This window comes from Strix aluco, chromosome Z (genome assembly GCF_031877795.1).
Source record: "Strix aluco isolate bStrAlu1 chromosome Z, bStrAlu1.hap1, whole genome shotgun sequence".
Taxonomy (NCBI): Eukaryota; Metazoa; Chordata; class Aves; order Strigiformes; family Strigidae; genus Strix; species Strix aluco.
Window position 1 is genome coordinate 17,343,607 of NC_133971.1, and position 14,276 is coordinate 17,357,882.

Below are 14,276 nucleotides of genomic sequence, written 5' to 3' on the forward strand. Positions count from 1 at the left end.
TTTTCAGTAAATGCATTTTGGTCTGTCCTGGGAGAAAATAGGAGCCCTTGGCAGATGGTTTGCAGAAGGCAGCGCAGAACAGCCCATGCAGGAATACAATGGCAACACTGTTTCCCATAGACTACAATAGTGAATCATAGCTTCCCCTTGCTACTGTTGTTCACACAACCTTTACAATAATTTATAATTAGATTGGTTGCCCTTTGGATAGGTGCACATGGGTGTTTTTTTGAAGGGTTGCTAAGGTAACTGATGATTTCCTTATTTCATCCTGTGTAAGGGGAACTTTTACTTCCTAGTGAGCCTGAACTCAAGACTCAGTGAAAACAGATACTTGTTTATCAGGAGTTTCAGTGCTTCTACAGTTATCAAGAAGAGGACTCTCAACCTGTTTTATGGGGGATTGATTGTATGATTTCATTTTAATGGTAAAAGAAGAGCTAGTGTAATTCATGTGAACCTCAAAGATAATGGAGTGGAATTTTTAATTCAATTTTTTAAAAGGCTTTTGACACCTTCTTATAAACTTCTACTCAGCCTGTTCGTTTTGCTATTTTTCTCCTCTAGCAAAAAGTACAGTTACTGCTGTGCATGAAAAAAAAAAAAAAAAAAAAAGAGGCAGAAGAAGTCTGCGTGGGTGGATGCTAGTGTGCCTCTGCTTGACCTGACCAGTTCTCTCTTTTGAAGAGCAAAAGCTGAAGTTTTATAAATCAAAGAGATGAGGGGAGAATTATTTCTAGATTTCTGCTCTCCTCTCCCACTTACACAAACACGGAGGCCCAAGAACAGAGGGAAGCTACAACAGAAGCTAAATTGCATGTCTCTCAGCTGTGGGAAACCTAATACACACCTTCAAAATAAACAGCAAATTTCCCCAGTGTCCTTGCCCTTGACCACTCCGTAGCACACGACAAAAGGAAAGAAGTTCTCTGGCTTCTGGGGAGAAAAAATAAAGTTGGAATATTAGATTCCGTGGCCAGCTGACTCTGTAATCCCTCTGAGCCACTGTGTGCTGTTTAACAGCTGCCCTCTCCACCCACAGTGTGCATACGGAGAGCAGCTTGCTCCCAGAGAGCCTGCTTGTGGTGTAAGCAAATGGACCAAGAGGGGTTGGCAACGCCCTGGGAGGAGGCCAGCAATGGGTGACAGCACAAGTGCCAGGTGGCCTTATACAGGGAATTTCCCTTCTCTCACTGAAACTCGCTTGTGCATCCTGCTCTAGTGAGTTTATCTGCAAGTGTTCTGGCTTGCCCTCAGCACTGGGATGAAGAAAGTCAGCCCCAGACATCTCCCAGTTCCCCCTCCAGAGCCTGCATCTGTACAAGGCACTAGTGCTGCTGGCAGCAGAGCAAAGAGCTCCACTAGCCGGTGCTTTGCAGCTGTGCTCATGTGCAGACATGTAAAAGAAATTTCTCCAGGAAATATTGGCTGGAGGTTTAAAAGGAGTCTGTAATCTGATGAGTTAAAGGACAAAGGTGAGTACATTTTATTATTTAATCTGTCAGAAAGTTCAATGCAATTCAAGGTTATTGTAATAAATAAAAATGTTTACCTAACCTTTCTCCATCTGATTCACCATGAATTGTATGATATGTCCTCAGTGATACAGGAATGTATAACTATAACCAAGAAACAAGCAGATAAGAGCTTTACAGTGTATATCTCTGGTTTTATGTAAAACAGCACATTAAATATAGGCATGTCCTGGGGTGCAGGTCTATATGTATAGTCCACTGACATTATGTTGCTCAGATGAGGTTTCACACAACAACCAAATCCCACAGGAATTTTTCCAACTTATCCTGAGAGCTTCCACAGCTAACATTTTTACCTCTATCTTCTCCCCACTCTCTCAGTAAGGGTTTTCTATGGTACTCTTGAGTAAGTGACACCAGTATTGATTGATACCAAAATGGTTGATACCATTCTTCCTATTTGACAACGGCAGGAGATGTTATTTTGAGTCACTACAGAGCTAAAGCCCCAGTTCTTCATCAAGACTAAAATGTGTGTCACAAGGTGTCTCAAACTACTAATGTGTGAAAGTCTACACTGTGCCTATTCTCAGGTCTGATTTTATCGGTAAATTGATCTGGTTGATGTTTTTTGAGAAGAATAATCATTTGTCAAAAAGATAGCATACATTCTAAGCTTTTTATAAGGAAGCTTTTCATAAGGAAAAGTTATTTGTAAGAAAATTTGTCAAGTCAAAATGATTTAGTTTTCTTTTTAGTTGACAATTTTAAAAAAATCTAATCTTTATTTCTAAAAGAGTTTTCATTTAAAGATCATTTAGAATTAACTCTATGGTTGATTATTTAGATGTTAAAGATTATTGGGAGTAAGTCTATGGTCAAAATTAAACCTGATGAGTTTCATCATAACATTTGGAACTTCCAAATGTCTTTTACCTTTTTTCTTAATTTTTTACCTTTTGTCCTAACTAGGTTTAGGACTTTGTATTCTATGTTGAAAACTTGATTTGGAGGCAGGAACTATTTCCCTCTTGAGCTTTCAAGTTTAAAAAGGAGATATTTTCTTGGTCAGTGCACAAAAAGACACACACACACAGCAGCAGTAAGCAACCGGAAGAGTGACTCAAAACATCTTCAGAATCCTGAGTTTATTCCAAGACCTCAATCCTTTTCATCTGGAGAGTTGCCCCTTTTTACATAAATTAATGGCTGATCAGGAGAACCAAATCAATTCATTCTTGGGAACACTGACTCTTCTTAAATGTGCAGGGAATTTCAAGCCATCTATGACTGCCTGTTGAAGGAAGCTGCACATTTGGTCTCATTTTGGCTTCTCCAAGGGTAGTGGCATCATCCTTTATTTGGCACAAATCTCAGCTGTCCTCTCATGGAACACGGTGAGATTGTGGAGTGCAGTGATCTCTCCAAAGTTAGTGCATGGGAAGGGGAGGTTGCTCCTGGAAGAGGTGTGATATTCCCACAATGACCCAGATCACTGATTTGGTCTGTTGAAATGCACTGTCAGAGCATGTTTGCAGCAGTTGTTTCCCTGCTGGGGGAAGTGGGGAGAGTCACAGGAGGTAACAGTATGAATAACAGTGGCTAAACCCACATCTGCCAGCAGGGAAGTAGAAGTTAACAACTTTGCAAACTGAGAGTCATTTCTCTATAGATGTATCTTTTAACTTACAGAAAAAGATAATCCAGAAAAGACTTTTAGAAGTAAAGGAAAGAGTTGTTCTTCAGAAAGTTGGAGTCCTTCTGGAGTACTGGGAGAAATAAATTGTTCAAAAAAATTGAAATTATCAAAAAGCTGAACTGTAACATGTGGGAAGAACCTGGGATTTGAAGTTGACTGGCTAGAAACTGACTCATTCAATTTCAGAGTGCCAAAGTGAGAAGACAATATTTAAAGGCATGAATAACAAATTATAAAGGCACAAAATAAAAGCAATACTCATTCATGCATGGCAAAACACCCCCTCTTTGCTTTTTAAAGAATGCTGAGTCTTTATCACCTCAGGTGTTTCAATTCTGAGAAATGCTACAAAATGCATGACATTTAAGCATTGATGTTATGTGACCCTGTACAACCACAGTGTTTAAAGTAGCTATTCCCTTTCTTTCTATAAAAGCAAAGCAAAATAACGAAGTTAAGGACACAGTTGTTCACAGAGGATTCTACTGGCAGGTCAACACTGAGAAAGGAACTGAAGAGGTAGAATACTTCAGAAAACATAACCAAGCATGGCATTAACTTTGCCAAATGGCATGTGGGAAAAAAAAATATAAATAGAATACTATGTATCTATGCATCTATTTCATTTCTGCTGTCTTCTTTGATTTCAGTGCTGTCATACTACATAGCAGTAGTTCATCACGTCATAAAATATACAGAAAACTTACTGTATCCAAATTGGTGTCAAATTAAAATTTACATGCAAAGAATAATTAATATTACAATTACACTATTTACAATACTTGAAAGTGTCCTAGCCACCTAAACACATTCTACTGAAATAAATTACACATAAAATGTAGATTGCAAGCCATCTAAATCCAAATTTATACTGCATGACAGTCCTTTATTTAGACTGTGGTGATCTCACACAGAAAAAGAAGTTTCCTCCTCTGACCATTTTTGAATAGCATCTTAAATATGTTAGGAATACCACAAGAGTGAAGCTATACAGTTTATTTGAATAAACACTTGTTGTGTCCATTTTGTTGTTGACATGCTTTTGGTCAACTGGTTCTCATCCAATAAAGATATATTAACAGTACTGTGATGTCTTCAAGGTAAGGACTGATTCTTACCAAGAATATGTAATAGTATCCAGATAATATGTAATAACATGCAGAGCAAAGGTAAGTTAATGCTAACCAGTACACGGCTTTGTAACACAAATAATATTACAATACAGACAGTCATTATGCCTTCAACCATGGACAATCTGAATTATTGCCAGCTCTGTTCATCTGTACCTTTATAAGCAAGTGTCTGTTCAAATCCTCTGCTACTTGCTTTTAAGACCTTCTATGAACCAGACATAAGCCAGTCCTCAGCTCTTCTGAACATTCAAAACACCATCCTCACTTCAGCAATGTTTGTTGCTCTAGAACAAATAGTCCTTCTGACACACTGCTACTTCTTCAGAAGACACTTAGTCCCCACGCCCACTCCTAGCCTTTCCCTCTGCCAACTAGTTATCATACTGCCTTTGAGTAGGAGGGTAAGGATTTTCCAAATTACCTCAGCACACATTTTGTCTGCTAGATTTGCAATGGCTATGGTGTGAGCACAAATGATGCCTCTGGGCAGGTAATAGGGGGATTTCCACAGTAGCTGCTTTTGTACATGCTCTCAGTCACAAAGGGTGTGAATGTCTTACAAAGCACCTGGTTTGTGCAGTCAGACCTTAGTGAACTGGGAAGTGCAAGACAGTAGAGAGTCCTCTTACTTCTGGTGCAGTTCACCTGGCAGAGGGTAGAGGGGCTGAAGTCGAGCCTGTTTGTTCAAAAGGAGGATCCGTGACATGGTGAACCTTGTATATTCAAGTAGTTGAGGTGGACATTGCACAATAAGAACTCAATGTTCTAGTCATCATCTATGAACACAAGGTCTTCAGCCTTAATCTCTGCACCCAGGATCTCTCTTCTGTAGAGATTCAGGAATTTTTGGCAGAAACGTCTGGAGGAGAGAACATATGCACTCTGCTCTGTGGTGGCACAAGTCTAGGTCAAGATCATGTTGAGGTGAAAGAGTGACTGGTAGTTCACAGTGAGGCAGCAAAGAGCACATGGCACTCTGACCTCTGGTTTTTGAGATCTCATCTCAGAGTCGGCAGTGGCATTTATGCAGTGTGCCAGTATCATGTCAGCATGCGCTACTGAAGTCTGCCCAGACTTGTTCTTGACCAAAATCTATTGGGTTTGGGAAGGCAGCCTCTATGCATTTTCCCCAGCCATTTCTAGCTATTTATGCTTTTTAATTAGTGAAGTAAGTACAAAAGTAATCAGCATATAATTAGCATCCACAATTCATTTATCAAGCTTTATGGATTCATTAGTTTCAAGTGGATGGCACTCTCTTCCAAAGGCTCTTAAAAGCCTTCTGTTCCCATGTGTGTTGGTGGGACTGAATACATTTTTGGCCGCTATTAATGAGAAATCAGATATCCATTACCACTAGATGAACTAATGAAGCCTTTCACTGTTAGGTCACACAGCCTAAACAAACTTCTCAGCAATCTGAAGCTGAGATATTAAGGCCAAACAAGATAGATGTTTGCATACAGAAAACCTGTAGGCAAGACTTTTTTTTCTGCTGTTAACATTGATTCTTCAGCTATCAACATTTCAACTTTTGACTTTTAGTATCAACTGCAGTTTTTCTCCTGCTTGCATGTTTTGTAATTTCTCTTTAGCTAATCTTAGCAGCGCCCTTCTAATCAGACATTGTGGTAATTAGGAAATGGGATTAGAAAGGGGTCCTGACATGTAGGCATTCATAGAAGACAAGAATGACTCTGAAGGACTGACCACAAGGCTGTGGGTGGCTGCATCCGTTTGTATCATTATTGAGAGACAAATATCCGGAGGCTTCAGTGGAAAAAACCAGTCAGGAGGAGAGAGGAAGTTTAATGTATTTAAAAGATCTGCTAAATCCTCAAAAATTTTAAAGGAATGATCTTCCAAACAGGTGATAAAAGGGGGAAATGGGAATCATTTGGGGATTTTTAGTGGTATCCTGTGATTTGACTTATAAAACATTTATTTTTATGTAGTTATTTCACAATATATTTTCCTTTATGATATATAAAGAGGTTTTGGTTACCTCTGGCTTCAGAAATTTTGTCTTGCCAGGTCTTGATTCTGCCTCTGGGTGCATGATCTTTTAGGAAGGACAGAAGATTTAAAATATATGAGCAATTGAATTTTACACCAGGATCCTTCTGTCTTGAATTTCAAGGAAACCCTTTCCCCATCTGTTTAACTGAGGCTTAGAGTTGTATGAATGGGCATAAACAGCCAAAGCACCTGTGTTCAGCAGTTCAGTTAAAAATATTTTCCCATACCCAGTAAATAAACAAACAATGTTTTACAGTTGGCCACTGAATATCAGCAAGGAGAATCCATGGGTCATGATCCCTAGTCTTACATTCTCTTTTAACACATGAGAATGAAAATGATTATACAAATCTGGAAATTTAAGCATTTAATGACTGAATGACCTAAATAAAAACTCTTTAATGCTGGAGTTGCCTACAATTTGCATCACATAAGTCTTTTTCTAAAATTAAAAGGGTATAATTATACCTAAACAAAATGCACACAGGTTTGAGTTGGAGACTTCTTATGTGTCTTCTTTACTAGCTGGGTTAAAATAACGTCACACGGGTGTGAAACCTGTTTGCCTGGCACTCCAGAACTGAATGGCAACAGACAGATAACCCCAGGCCCGAACGCTTCTGGTGTGTGCCCATCTGTATATATGGTTACATAGGTGATTTAACACTACGTCTGGCTCTGGAGAAGTGGCATTCCTTGGGGCTGGTGAAAGTCATGGGCTGAGTCCTTGTAGTCCAAACAACCAGAGAACAAATGGAAAATCAAGGCAAAGGGTTTATACAAAAATGATACAAGAGTTTAATGATATGTCCAAGGTTATTGATCGTGAGTCATGTATGCAATGCTTTTACTTTCTCAGATCTCATCTTAATGAAGAAGCTACATGGGACAAAACTGTGAAAGATGCTTCTGGGTAAATGAGGTAAGCAGTTTTGCATCACAGAGAGGGTAGTTATGTTGGGTAAGAAATGGCAGAATAAGAGAGAAAAGCAGATAAATAACACTGTTGGGAAAACTCTTAGAAGAGGAAGCTGGGAAAATTTTATAGTGGGGTTAGAGCTAACAGAACAGACTTGGAAAAAATTGTAAGCCTGGAATATTATCTTAATTTAGTGTTTTGAATGGCCTTGAAGATTCAGAGAAAATCTTATAGGAGGGATCTTCAGTATTGAAATTAAGATTTAAGGCCCCAACAAAGGAGAGGATGGAGGGCAATGGACTAAACAAAAAGAGAATGAAGGAAGAAATGGCTTGCATATTCAGAGCAGAATAAACCAAAGATATTATCTGTGATGGGAGGGGGTAAAGATACTAACAGTGGTTGAGAAGAATGTTGGGAACAAGATGAAAAAGGAAACAAAACAATCTGTCTGGAACAGAGACTAAGTCAGAGGTGCTTATGGATAGAATCAACAGGATGACAGAACTGATTTTGTTGTCCAAGGAGGAGGCAGAAGCACAGGGATCAAAAAATAAGTTCTAAAGGACAAGTGCCAAAAACTGTAGGAGTGAAAGGTAAGCCTGTCATGCAAGTTAGGAAGGAGCAACCAGATGTACACAAGGATTGAATCATGAAAGCCAAAAAAAAAAAAAAAAGGGGGGAGAATGAAAAAAAAAAGGACAAAATCTCCAGCAGGTAATGATTGATAATCAAAGGAAAAAATAATTTGGAAAGCTTTCTACTCTGAAGTACATAAACAGTATTTAATTATTATGAGTAACAGGAAGAAAAATCCCAGGACTCTCTTTAAATCCAGAATAGATTCTAAATCCAAAACATAGGAAGAGGAAGAAAGCATGTACAGTATTGTTTCCTAAAGCAGTAAAAACTAGACCCATGAGATACATTGAGTGCAACAAGGCATTTGTTTGAATGAACTACATTTGGATAGTGCATGTTACACTTTCCATTCAGTCTGAGAGCTAGCAAGCTAATGTTTACTTGACCTTCCTCCCTGTTGTACTTGCTTTCTGGTCATACAAGTGTGCCATTCACAGAAATTCTGTGTATTCCTGTCATGTCTGTACCTGCTCTTGACTGTCTTTGTGTCTGTGGGTCTATATTCAACTCTGAATTTCACCCAAGGAAATAGAGCTGGCAGCAAACACCTGAATTCAGCTCAACACATGTCTTTTTGCCCAAAATGCAGATGTTCAAGGTGACACACCCTATGCATACTAGTACCAATGAAAAACTCTTCTGAGAAGCCACAGAGGTGCAAAGAGCATTGCGTGTATTTCATCAGCTAGAAATGGGCAGGTGTTTGATAAATCTGCTTTCATGTGTGTGGTTAGTCAGAGAAGTGGGTTTGTCGTGGTTAATAGTTATAATGACTGTCATTTACTCCAGCCTTTTAGACAGAAGCTTGGTTTCTGGGAGTTGATTGTAGATGTAATAACCTTGCAAATTCAATAGAGCTCAATTTACTGAGGCTCAGGTGCAGGGGAAAGTGGGTGCCGAGGGGAAGGGAGTGTCTGTGGCTCTCGGCCACATGGCAGCACGACCATCATTGCACGAGCAACAAGTGCCCGGGCCATGGGAAACTACATCTGGAGGAACAGCTCCCACCACATCTCCTGTCCCTCTCTGTGCTGGGAGTTTTGAAACTCTAGTTTCAAAGCAGTGATGGAGATTGATGAGGGACTCAGTTAGAAGGAGGTGTGGCAGTTTTTAACAGAGTGCAAATATAGAGAGAGAAGAAGGAGAAATTAAGGCTAGTCAGAAGGCTAGTGGTTGTGGAAAGCCTGATGCAGACTACAGTGAGCCAAGGATCAGACTGTAAAAGTTTTTGTGTCAACATGTTTGTTGTTATAAAAAAATGAAATCCTTTCTCAGTGAGTCCATCACCCTCTGCAACCTGTAAGTCTTGATTTTGTAATGAAAAGGCACAGTTTAAGCTGAGTCACAGGCCAGCCGTGCTATGTCCTAGACATGGTCATGTTTAATGACGTTCCTTGAAGGCACTCACCTTGTCTGATCATGAGTGAGATGGTGTAAAATATTATGTAGAATTTAATCTGATACAGATCGGCTGAGACCCTGGTGCTGTTGTACAGGTTTTATGACAATCTAAGGAAATACTAAGACTTGAAGATTTTTATACCTGTATTTCCTACAGGGCACACAGTGCTTCACTGCAATTACTAAAAGGTAGTTACCAATAGTTAACAATAAAATAGATTTATGCCATGAGAAGTCATCTCAGCACAAATTGTAAAGAAAGGCAGATGTTTGTTTTTTCCTGGCAACCTGAGGGATAATGCTTTTTAATATATTTTTCTGACTTGTTAAAACATCCAACTTATTCCTAGGTCTATTGCTCTGACAAGATGTGTATTTGTAAACTCAAAAATGCCCATAAGAAGCTAGACCCATCTCTATGGACTGTGTGAATTAACTGGGCTTTTTTGGCATCGTCCTCAGTTTCAGTTGTGCCTGAATAATTGAGCTAATTCTTTGAATCTTACTATGGGAGACAAGGTGTAGACCTCCTAATTAATTTCTAATGCTCTGAAACAACCTATCTTCTGAAATGCACAGGCTATTCCCTGAGATCATGGAGAAGATCTCTTAAAATTGCCTATGGCCCCATCTATTCATGGAAAATGTAGCTGTAAGTCAACATTTATTATGAAAACACCAATTACTAATCAGGAAGCTCTTCAGATATATGCATGGAGTCAGATGTTCAGCCAAACCCTAAAGTAGCTGAAACCCCATGTTTTTATAGATGTTTGGTTGATTTTATTTTAATACCTTTTCTTGCATTATTTTCTGGTTCCACCATGTCGTGGTTTAAACCCAGCTGGCAGCCAAACACCACACAGCTGCTTGCTCACCCTCCCCCTGCCCCAGGGGATGGGGGAATATTGGAGGGCTAAAGGGAGACTTGTAGGTTGAGATAAAAAGAGTTTAATAATTGAAATAGAATAAAACAATAACAATAAGAGAAAGTACAAATGGGTAATGCACAATGCAATTGCTCACCACCTGCCAACTAATACTCAGCCTGTTCCTGGCTAGCGATCCCGAAATACCAAGATCCTACAATCACAATCCCAGAAGTGAGAGAGAACCCCCTCCTTCCAGGCCAACCCTCCTTTCTATACTGTGCATGATGTTACATGATACGGAATATTTCATTGGACAATTTGGGTCCAGTGCTCTGGCTGTGCTCCCCCTCAGCTCCTTGTACACCTACGCATGGGCAGGACATGGGGAGTTGGAGAGTCCTTGATCTCTCAGCAGCAACTGAAAACATCAGTGTGTTATCAGCATTCTTCTCGTACCAAATCCCATACTGAATCCAAAACACAGCACCGCTCTAGCTACTAAGTAGAAAAATTAACTCTGTCCCAGCCAAAACCAGGACACACCAGAAGCAGAAGATTTGGAAAGTCAGACATGCAAATGTTGTCTGAGTCTTGAGCTAACTTACTGTTGCAAAATTTATCTGAATCAATAATTTTGTCTACTTAGAGGAAAACTTTACATCTGGGGGAGTTTCATTCACTGTCAAAGTCCAAATATATGGATGAATGCAAAAAGCATATAAGGAAAAAAAGAACAAAGACCCTCAAAAGATGCTTATAAGATAATTAAGTGAAGGACAGTGCTTTTGTGACTTAGCAAAAATTGTTAATATTTAGCAATTATTTGCATGTGTAGAGAGGTGTATGATCTGATGACAGTGAGCCTTAGTTACTCATTTCAAGATTTCTCTTCTTCCTTTGAGCTCAAGAAACATGCATCTGAAGCCAAACAATTTGCAGTGATACACAGGGGAGGGTCTTAAAAGGGGATCTCTAGTCTTGTTTCTTGTATCTAGTGTAATAGTTCATGGAGCTGCCTATTGTGTAATTTTTTTTAAATTGCTTCAAGCACATGACAATACTAATGGGACTCATTCTCACGGATCTCTGTGAATACAGGAACCTGGAAAGAGGGAAGAGGAAACGGTCTACAGCCAGTGGAAAACACAAGAAAACATATTGCCATTCATGGAAAAAAAAAAAGGCAGGAAAAAGAAGTAGTAGGTTTGGCTTCTTGGGTGCATGGTAGACTTACTGTTAAAATTTTCAGGTGAAGGAAGTGTTCGGGGCTGGTGAGAACAACCTTTGGGGAGCAGAGTTGGCATAGAGCAGAACTGCAGCAAGTAGGACTTTGTCATAAATATTAAATCAGTGGGGACACTTCTGTGTTCATGAGGTTGGTGGGATTGGCCAACTGTCAAAAGAGGAACTTTGTCTACCCCTTGCCACCCACACATTTTCTCATCAGCACTGAAGTTGTGAAAGACTGCTCTCTTCTCTGGGTCCTTGCTGATAACAGCATGTACACTGTACTCAACACTGAGTTCTGCAAACCCTGTGAAGATGTGCTTTGCTCCCAGAGTTGTCTTACCAAACCCCCTCTGCCTCACCGCTCCTTGGCAATGATTTTCTTTGCTGTGGAGACCTGATGCCTGTCCTGTATGCAGAAAGTAGATACATAAACAAATCCTCTCACCTAAAAAAACAGTTGAGGTGAATGTTCATTGGAAAATTACTCCAGCCTTCTGGTGGCTGAGGCCCCTCTGGGCTATCAAAGGCGTGGAGAAAGGAGAAGGGCCTCCTGAGACTGGAGGGAGCCATAGGCTTGAGTGTGTGCTGGCATGAGATATCACATTGATCATCTGAAAAGTAGGGGCCTCTACTTCCAACATCATCTGTACCTCTGGTAGACACAGACCCAGTAAATCTCCCACCACACTAGCTTTGTCCAGCATACCATACCTAGTCTTTCTGCCTGTAGGGCTACATGCAGGCTGCAGCAAAAAATTTGCCAGGCAGTAATTCTTGCTCTGCACATTTTGCAGGACTTCATGCATGAACTCAGGTGACCTCAGTCTAAAAACCTCAGTCTTTGCTGGGTCTCACCATAAGACTGTCAGTCAGGAAAACTCAACCAGGCATGTGTAAGGAGCAGCAGGAGGAGGAAGGAACCCAGGTCTCCTGTTTTTCTGAAGGGGGGAATCCATGGGAAGACTTAGAGATGGCTGTGGTGTCTTTGAACGTGCTGTGGAGTGGAAAAGGAAGATCCAAAATAAGAAGGGTGAAAACCAAACAAAAAACCCTATCAGATATGCTGGAGTTAACAGAAAGTACGTACAGTGTTGGAAGCAGTTCAAATTTCCCTGTCTAGACCATGGCCCTTGGATTTCTCACTCACCCACGCAAAATCCTGGCTGCAGATGTGAAAGACTAGGACAAGGTTGCTGGTCATGTGGAGGTGAAAAAAATAGCTGTGAAGTTTTACTTAGGTTTTGCTGAGCTAGTTATGAACTCTCCAGGCAGCCCCCAGGCAAGGAAGGTGAAGAGGACCTGGTGGGGTCTCACAGCACCCTGACAGCACTTGATGTTGAGAGAGCAGCACTGTGTGGCTTGGTGGTGTCTCTGCAAGGTGCCAGAAAGGCTCCAGAGGAGACTTAGGGGGAGCAGGGTACAGGTGGCACAGGCTGTGCACTGTATGTTCAACAGTGCTTTTCTTCTGTAAGAGTTACTTGCAATTGCTATTAGCGGATATGTCCTGTTTGGAACTGGAAGTGGGCAGCTGGCTGAGTGAGTTTCTCTGCCCTTGTGAGATGGTGTTGTTCTGCAAGCAGCCACGATAAGGCGTGTGAATCATACCATCCCAAATGCTTGGTATCCGCCCAAGTCATTGTTTTACTACCATGTCTTACAATTCCTTCCTGTTTTGCTGCATCTGGAGGTTTGTTATCCTTGTGACCTGCCCAGCCCTCAGCACTTTCTGAAAACTGACTGAGGCGCAAATGTAAGAGTTGGCTGGGTACAGTATTTTTTGTTTCCTAAGAAATCTCACAATTATAATCTGTTTCAAAGGAAAATAAAATAAAAGAAACCTTTGAAAACCCTACAGGAGTGAACACTTTGAAAGCACCTTTGGTTGACTGCTTTTTTAAAAATTTTGAGGCATTTTTGATACTAAAATATTTTCTTCTGATTTTAGCTGGGTTTTCTAAACATCTCCTCAATAAACATGGAAAATTGCTTGAACAGAAAAATCAGAATTTCCTTTATTAAAATGTCAATAGCAAGTTTTGACACAACCAAAACAACACTTAAAAAGTCCTACCAGTACAAGCCCTGTTTTGAAATGTGATTTTGACAAAAAACATTATTTCCTTCAAAGGATTAATCAGAAGGGTTTTGGGTTAACTCTTTGTATACAGAAGCATACCCACAGAGATATGCAAACAGAAAAACTTGACAGAAACAAAAGATGAAAATTCACATACATAATCATGCAAATTGAAGATTGTTACAGTTTTATGAATTTTGGAGCAGGGATTGAAATGTTTTTCCCATTTCCATTCCATTAAGTTTAAATCTAACACATGTGACACTTCTGTCTATTACTTAGAAGAAAATAGTAAAACAGCTAGTATTTAAAATTTGCATAAGACAAATATTGGAGAACTGCTGAACTGTGAAGAGACTGCATTATGGATTTAGCAATCTGATTTATGTACATATAATATATATATGTGTACAACAGTGTATGTTAGCTCAGGGTGCGAATGTAGGTGACATTATCTAAATGGGAACAAGTGACAAGATATTTGTGGGTGGTACGTAAGTTCCCCCTGTAACTCCAGTGCCAAAACAGCTTAAGAATTTATTGGAATCTATTAAGTGGAAATGAAGTTTTGGCTTTTTTTTTTTTTTACTTTTTCTATGTGTGCCACTGATGCAACTATTTCTGCTATACTAATAAAGATGTTGATAAAATATAGAGGGTTCATGTAGGAGCCACAGGGATGAGTAACAGCTTGAAAAGCATGTCCCATAGTAGGATACTCAAAATAAGTGGTTTACCAAAGAGGAAGTTAGGAGATGGTTTGATCACAGCCTGTCAGCACTCACATAGTGAGCAAGCCTTTGACTTTT